A 7,911-nucleotide genomic window follows, 5' to 3' on the forward strand; every position below is an offset into this window, starting at 1 on the left:
GGCAGTTTGGCTGATTCTCATTGGATCCGTGGCCGAGCGGGGGCAGAGACAGTTGTGACGCTAGTGGCTCCGAGCGGTGTTCCGAGGCGAGCCTGTGATCCTGTGACAACGCTGGAGACGGATGCCAGTAGTCTCACTGTAGCCCCCTCTTCCCTCGAGTTCTCTCTTTTTCTTTTTCTGTGCGGTTGTAGGCCTGTTCGCTATTCCTGAGCGTCTTTGCTGAAGGGTAGCGGCTCTACCACTCGAGCCACAGCTCCCCTTGCGGCTTTTTAAATGTTTTAATTGGAGATGAATCTCAAGGACTCAGCCTCCCGAGTAGAGAGGAAGGATTACAGGCGTGAACCCCGGACTCCTGCTCTGCCCCTCTTTTTTTTTTTTTGGTCGGTCGTGGGGCTTGAACTCTGGGCATGGGCGCTGTCCCTCAGCTCTTCAGCTCAAGGCGAGCGCTCTACAGCGCCACTTCCGGTTTTCTGGTGGTTTATTGGAGATAGGAGTCTCACGGTCTCTCCTGCCCAGGCTGGCTTTGAACCGCGATCCTCAGATCTCAGCCTCCTGAGTAGCTAGGATTACAGGCATGAGCCACCAGCGCCCGGCCCTCTTTCTTCCTTAATACTACTACCTGACATATGTAAATGTAACCCCACTGTATATCATCCCTAAGACAGCAGTGACGTAAAATTTAAAACAATCTTTCTCATTTCTTTCTTTCCTCCTCCTCCTCCTCTTCCTCCTCCTCCTCCCCCTCCTCCTCCTTCCCCCCCCCCCCTTTCTCCTTCCTCTTTCTCCTCCTCCTGGGTACTGCCTACAGCTCTTGTTAATCGTAGGAAAGAATCTGGTGGTCTTTCTTCCCAGGGATGGCTTGGACCAGTGATTCTCGAATCTCAGCCTCCTGAGTAGCTAGGATGACAAGCGTGAGCTACCAGCATCCGCCTTTTGGCTTTTATGATGTAGGGGGTTGTCAACCATATTCTAGTCTTCCCCATACTTCAGTCTGGGTATGTTTAACTTCAGCGATGGTTGGTGAAGAAAAGTGTTTTTAATTACTTTGTTGGGGCTTCAAGAAAGGCTGGATGTTTCATTATTCCAATTTTTTTCCTTTTTTATTTTTTTGCCAGTCCTGAGTCTTGAACTCTGGGCCTGGACACTGTCCTTGGGCTACTTTTGCTCAAGGCTAGCGCTCTACCGTTTTAAGTGACAATTCCACTTTTGAGGGTTTTTTTGAGTAGTTTATTGGATATAAGAGTCTCCTGGACTTTCCTGCCTGGGCTGGTTTTGAACCAGGATCCTCAGATCTCAGCCTTCTGAGTAGCTAAGATTTCAGGCATGAGCCACAAGTGTCTGGCTAGTATATATATATATTTTTTTTTTTCATTTTTTTTTTTGTCGGTCGTGGGACTTGAACTCTGGACCTGCGCGCTTTCCCTCAGCTTTTCAGCTCAAGGCTAGCGCTCTACCACTTGAGATACAGTGCCACTTCAGGTTTTCTGAGTGGTTTATTGGAGATGAGTCTCACGGACTTTCTTCCCCGGGCTGGCTTTGAACCGAGATCCTCAGATCTCATCGTCCTGAGTAGCTAGGATTACAGGTGTGAGCCATCGGGGCCTGGCTTATAAGTCTTTATGAATGCTTTTTCCCTTTCTGAATCCTCCATGGATAGCTCCAATTAAGAGCCAATACCTCTTCCTCATAATTTGTGACATGTTGTGAAGGATAGAGCCAAACAAGAGTGTCCACTATTGCTTGTCTATTCTCCAAATAATCTCCAGAACTCCTGTGTTCACACTTCTATCAAGAGCAAATGAATTGCAGGAGTGGGATCCCTACATCCTCCCTTATCATATTCTTGAGAAAAAGAACTGATGGATCTGTTTAATGCCACATTGGCAAACTGAGCTTCTCCACAGCCCTAAGTTTACAGGTAGATTGGGTTTGTTATTTACTGTCCTCAAGACATACCAAAGATGGTAAAATGTTGTCTAACCTAAATGCCTAAGGAAGCGGATTTAGTTTCAACAGTATATTATTCTGTAATAAAGTTTACTTCATATTCTTCTTAGAGTTAATTATTTATTTGTGCTGGTTCTGGGGCTTGAACTGCTGGCCTTGGCATTGTTACTGAGCTTTTTTGCTTATGGCTAGTCCTTATCCACTTCACCCTCAGCTCCATTTGCAGCTCTGTGTGTGTGTGTGTGTGTGTGTGTGTGTGTGGTTAATTGGAGATAGTAGTCTGACAAACTTCCCAGGCTAGCTTTAAATTATGATCTTCAGATCTCAGCTTCCTGAGCACCTAGGATTGCAGGCATGATCCACTGGCACTTGACTATAGATATTTTCTTGAAAAAGGGGATGAGGGTGTAGAATAATAGTGATATTTCTTTCCATATGTAAACTGATTCATTAATTAACATGCATTTGGCTAATTATATAATTCCACAGTATGTAAAAAGATTTCATAGAATCAAATGTATTTTACCACTCTGATGTAACTGGGGTTTGAACTCAGGGTCCTCTCCCTGGTTGGCAACTGCTCTCCATTTGAGCCAAGCCTCTAGCCCTCAGATACATTGCTTCCTTTCCTCTTTCTTTTTCTTTTTCTTTTTTTGTCAGTCCTGGGGCTTGAACTCTGGGCCTGGGCGCTGTCCCTCAGCTCTTCAGCTCAAGGCTAGCACTCTACCACTTGAACCACAGTGCCACTTCTGGCTCATTGATTTTCCTGCCCAGACTAGCTTTTTTTGGGGGGGGGGGTGTCAGGTCGTGGGACCTGAACTCTGGGCCTGGGCGCTGTCCCTCAGCTCTTCAGCTCAAGGCTAGCGCTCTACCACTTGAGCCACAGCGCCACTTCCGGCTTTTTTTTCTTTTTGCTTATGTGGTGCTGAGGAATTGAACCCAGGGCCTCCGGCATGCAAGGCAAGCACTCTACCACTGAGTCACCTTCCCAGCCCCCCAGACTAGCTTTGAATTGCAATCCTCAGATCTCAGCCTCCTAAGTAGTTAGCATTACAGGAGTGAACCAATGACACCTGGCTAGCACCTTTTTATTTATGGTAAAATGTTTGGATTTTATTATAGTTAAGAAGAACAAACATATGGACTATGGACTATGGACTATGAAATATGGATGAGCATTAGCTCCTCTACAAGGTAGAAATGACCAGTTCTACATCTATTGATTTTGATTCACTTTTTGTAGATTAATTCCTGACATTAGTACTTAACCAACATACTTATTATGTGATAATTGATACCTAAATTTCAAGTCTACTGCCTCCATGTTTTCCTATGCCTAAGTAGTATGATTTTGTTACACGGTTACCATTTTCTGAGCTATCTTTTTCTAGATTTCTTAACAGTATTTTACCTAGTCATTTATCTCCTTTGTTGCTCCTTTCTTTCCTAAGTTTTATTTCTGTGACACATTTATGAAGAAGTTGTCTTTCCCTCCCCCCCCCCCGCTAGATTTGGAGTCCAAAAATGAGACCAAGAGTTCATATGTAGGAAGGGTGTCATTGGTCACAGCACTTCTCAGTTGGGAATAATGGAAAGTATCAAATCATTGGCCTGGAAAGCTCCATTTTCAGTGAATGGCAAAGCAAAAGCAAAATTCAAGTTCTAGCACCTGAAGCTAAATGTTTCACTCAAACATCCAGCCTGATAAAGCCCTATCACAAAAATTACAGCTCTCTCACATCACCTCCAAGAAGAAGGCCTGTGAATGTAAGGAACATGAGAATGTTTTCAGTTGGGATTCAAACTTTGATCAATTTCAGAGAACAGTGGTGAGAAAACCTATGAATACAACCTTTGGGATAGATAATTCACATATACTACAACTGAGTATTCACACCATTGTGAAACCTTCCAAATATATGGGAATATATGATCATTTGTTTAATTTTTGTGAAGATCTTAATGGATACTTGAAAATTCTTCACAGTGGGAAGTTCCATAAATGTGAGGAATACAGGAAGATCGTCAGTAGCATTGGAGAATGTTTTCCCAGTCAAAATGCCAATCATGGTGAGAAAGCCTATGAATACATGTTCTGTGGGAAATCCTTCAGAATCAAGGCACAACTTGCCTGACATCAGAAATCCACACTGACAAGAAACCCTACAAACATCCCACTGTGGCAGGGACTTCCGGTTTCATTCACAGCTGACTGGCATCAGAGAGTTCATACTAGTGAAAAATCTAAACACCTGTGAGAGGTATTTAGAATTAGTTCCCAGCTCCTTGAACATGAGTGAATTCACACCAGTGAGAAGTAGTACACTTGTGCAGAAAGGCTATTGGAGTCTGTAGAGAACTTGCTTGGCATCAGAGAATTCTCACAGGTAAGAAACCCCATGAATATAAGTGCTGTGGAAAGGTCTTCAGAAATAGTTCATCCCTAAATAGATTGCTAGACTACATTAGACTAGATACTGCTGAGAAGCCATATAAATGTAATGAGTGTGAGAAAGATTTCAGCATAGGTGGTGAGCTTACTCAACATCAGTGAATACACAGTGTTCAGAGAATGCATAGTGTAAACCCTGAGTGTAAGTTGTGTGGGAAGGCCTTCAGACACAGTTTGGCCCTGACTGAACACCGAAGAATTCATAGTGGAGAGAAACCTGATGAATGCAAGGTATGTGGGAAGGCCTTTAGACATACTTCATCCTTTACAAAACATCAGAGATACCATAATGACAAAAAACCCCGAATGTAAGCAAGATGGGACGGCCTTTTTGGGTAGATGAGCACCTTACCTGAGATCAGAAAGTTTCTGCTGGTGAGAAGACATTTGAATTAAATGAGTAGATGGTTTTTTGTTTCTGATTTTCACTATAAAAACCAGTATGAATAGCCAGTCACTGGTGGTACTTTGCTGTCATCTTAGCTACTCAGATGTCTGAAACCTGGAGCATTGTAGTTTGAAGCCAGCCCAGGACAAATCAGGAGGGCTGGAGCCACGGTTCAAGTAATAAAGTGCCATCCTTTTTTTAAAAAAATTATTTTATTGTAAGTGATGTACATAGAGGTTACAGTTATATAAGTAAGGTAATGGGTATATATATATGTATACACATACATATATATATGTATATATATATGTATATAGATATATATATGGATGTATATACATATATATATGTATATATATATGTATATAGATATATATATGGATGTATATACATATATATATGTATACATAGATACATATATATACATATATATGTATATATATATATACCCATTACCTTACTTATATAAAAAATATATATATATATATATATTTATTTTTTTTTTTTGTCAATTGTGGGGCTTGAACTCTGGGCCTGGGTATTGTCCCTCAGCTCTTCGGCTCAAGGCTCTACCACTTGAGCCACAGTGCCACTTCCGGTTTTCTGAGTGGTTTATTGGAGATGAGTTTCACGGACTTTCCTGACCAAGCTGGCTTTGAACCGTGATCCTTAGATCTCAGCCTCCTGAATAACTAGGGATACAGGCGTGAGCCATGGTTCAAGTAATAAAGTGCCGGGCTGGGAAGGTGGCTCAGTGGTAGATTGCTTGCCTTGCATGCATGAGGCCCTGGGTTCAATTCCTCAGCACCACATAAGCAGAAAAAAGCCAGAAGTGGTGCTGTGGCTCAAGTGGTAGAGTGCTAGCCTTGAGCTGAAGAGCTGAGGGACAGCGCCCAGGCCCAGAGTAAAAGGCCCATGACTGGCCAAAAAAAAAAGTAATAAAGTGCCATCCTTTTTTAAAAATTATTTTATTGTAAAGGTGATGTACATAGAGGTTACAGTTATATAAGTAAGGTAATGGGTACATTTCTTTCCTTTTTTAATTTTTTTTTTTATTCCCGGTCCTGAGCCTTGAACTCAGGGCCTGGGCTCTGTCCCTGAGCCTCTCTATGCTCAGGGCTAAAGCTCTACCACTTGAGCTATGGTGTCACTTCTGGCTTATTCTGTTTATGTAGTACTGAGGAATCGAACCTAGGGCTTCATGTATGCTAGGCAAGACTCTACCATGAAACCACATTCCCAGTCCCTATTTCAGCATTTCTTGTAGTTGTAGAGTATTAGAGGCAATGGGGAATGCCTGTTCCCTGGAAGACCAGATAAGTAAAATGTAGTCATTGCCCTGACTTTAATGTTATCAGACAGACATCATTAAAAAAAATGCTGTGCATAGTGAAAAGTAAGCAACAGGAGACATTGTTCATAGTAAAACTACTCAACACACAAGATAAATGAACCCTATGTCATATTAATGGAAAATTAAGCCTAGCTACTCAGGTGGCTGAAATCTGAGAATTGAGGTTTAAAGCCAGCCACACAGAGAAGTCCGTGAGATTTTTATCTCCATTAAACTAAACAAAACAAAGTTGAAAGTGACATTGTGGCTCAAGTGGTAAAGCACTAGCCTTGAGCAAAAGAAGCTCAGGTAGATCTCCTGGGCCCGGAGTTGAAGCCCTATGACTGGCACAAAAATAAATATGACAGAAAAAGAAAATTAGGAGTACAGGAAAATATTTTCAAAGAGAAATAATACTGAGTCTAGGTTATTACTTTATTGGTTGTTGTTAGGTAATTTCCAAGAAGGGGAAAAAGATCTTGGGGAAAAAATAATCCTGGAAAAAAAATAAAACAGTACAAAGAGAAACTACCAAGACACCCTTATGCCATGACCTTTAGATATCGCAACTAGTATTTCCTTCTCCTCTGGGAACTCTCTTAGATGAAATGGGAAAGGGGAGTACAAACGGACTTCATCTGGGACTGTGCGTCCTCTGCCTGCCCCTCAGCCACCATGGCATGGTGAGAGGGGATAATCTGTGTAATAGAGAATTCCGTTTTAGGGTCGAGGGGCCAGGCTGTCTTGTACACACACCTATAATTGTATACGACAGGTAATAACACTCTCCTCACTTCGCATGGCTGACCAGTCACTCACACCATGGGACTCTAAAAGTTACACACCCACAGTCATTTGATTGTTCACGCAAGACTGCAGAATCATTGTAATCCTAGCTACTCAGGAGGCTGAGATCTGAGGATGCGGTTCAAAGCCAGCCTGGGCAAGAAAGTCCTTGAGACTCTTACCTCCAATAAACCGCTCAGAAAACCGGAAGTGGCGCTGTGGCTCAAGTGGTAGAGCACTAGCCTTGAGCTGAAGAGCTGAGGGACAGTGCCCAGGCCGAGTTCACGCCCCTTGATTAGGAAAATTAGAAGAGAAAAAAGAGATTGTAGAATCACAATCCCCACGGTGACAGAGCCACAAAGTCACAAACTTCCGTATACCTGTATACAAAGAGGAGCACGCAGTAACACAGTCCCAACCCCATTCACATCAAATCAATACATCCGAACCAAGGGGAATCAAAACACAATAGTCACACAATTTCGCAACATTCTCTAGTTTCGCCCTGACGAAACTCAGTCCTCTCCCGGGTCCCTAAAACTCTTCGCCTCTGGCATTGCACGTGGCATCTCTTTGTAATAGCTGGAGTGAAAGGTACCGAGAGTCGGAGAGAGTGGAGCCGAGGTGAGAGAGCAGAGCGGCGGTCGGTCCGCCTCCTTCTGGGAAATGTAGTTCAGAGATGCCCAGTGGGTGGCAAGACGATGCTCCGCCAAGGGATGACCTCGGATTTAATAACCGCGTCTTGTAGCTCCTTTCGGAAAGTCCGCCCCACGTTGTTATTTTTTTTTAACCTGACTACGGTACTGCTCTCTTCCACAGGTAAAAACAGATTTTAATTTGAGTCCTAAATCGCGGCTTCCGGGCATTCCTGCCATCACCAGAGTGGGAAAGTCGCACACTTCTGACGTCAAAAGATGCCGGAAAGTGTAGACCGCTGCCCCTGAGACTTCGGGGTAGTGTAGTTCGCAGTTTAAAGAAAGTGGAGGACGGGCCAAGAACGGTTCT

Source organism: Dipodomys merriami, unplaced genomic scaffold (assembly GCF_024711535.1).
Source record: "Dipodomys merriami isolate MVZ:Mamm:240054 unplaced genomic scaffold, mDipMer1.0.p SCAF_534, whole genome shotgun sequence".
NCBI classification, from domain to species: Eukaryota; Metazoa; Chordata; class Mammalia; order Rodentia; family Heteromyidae; genus Dipodomys; species Dipodomys merriami.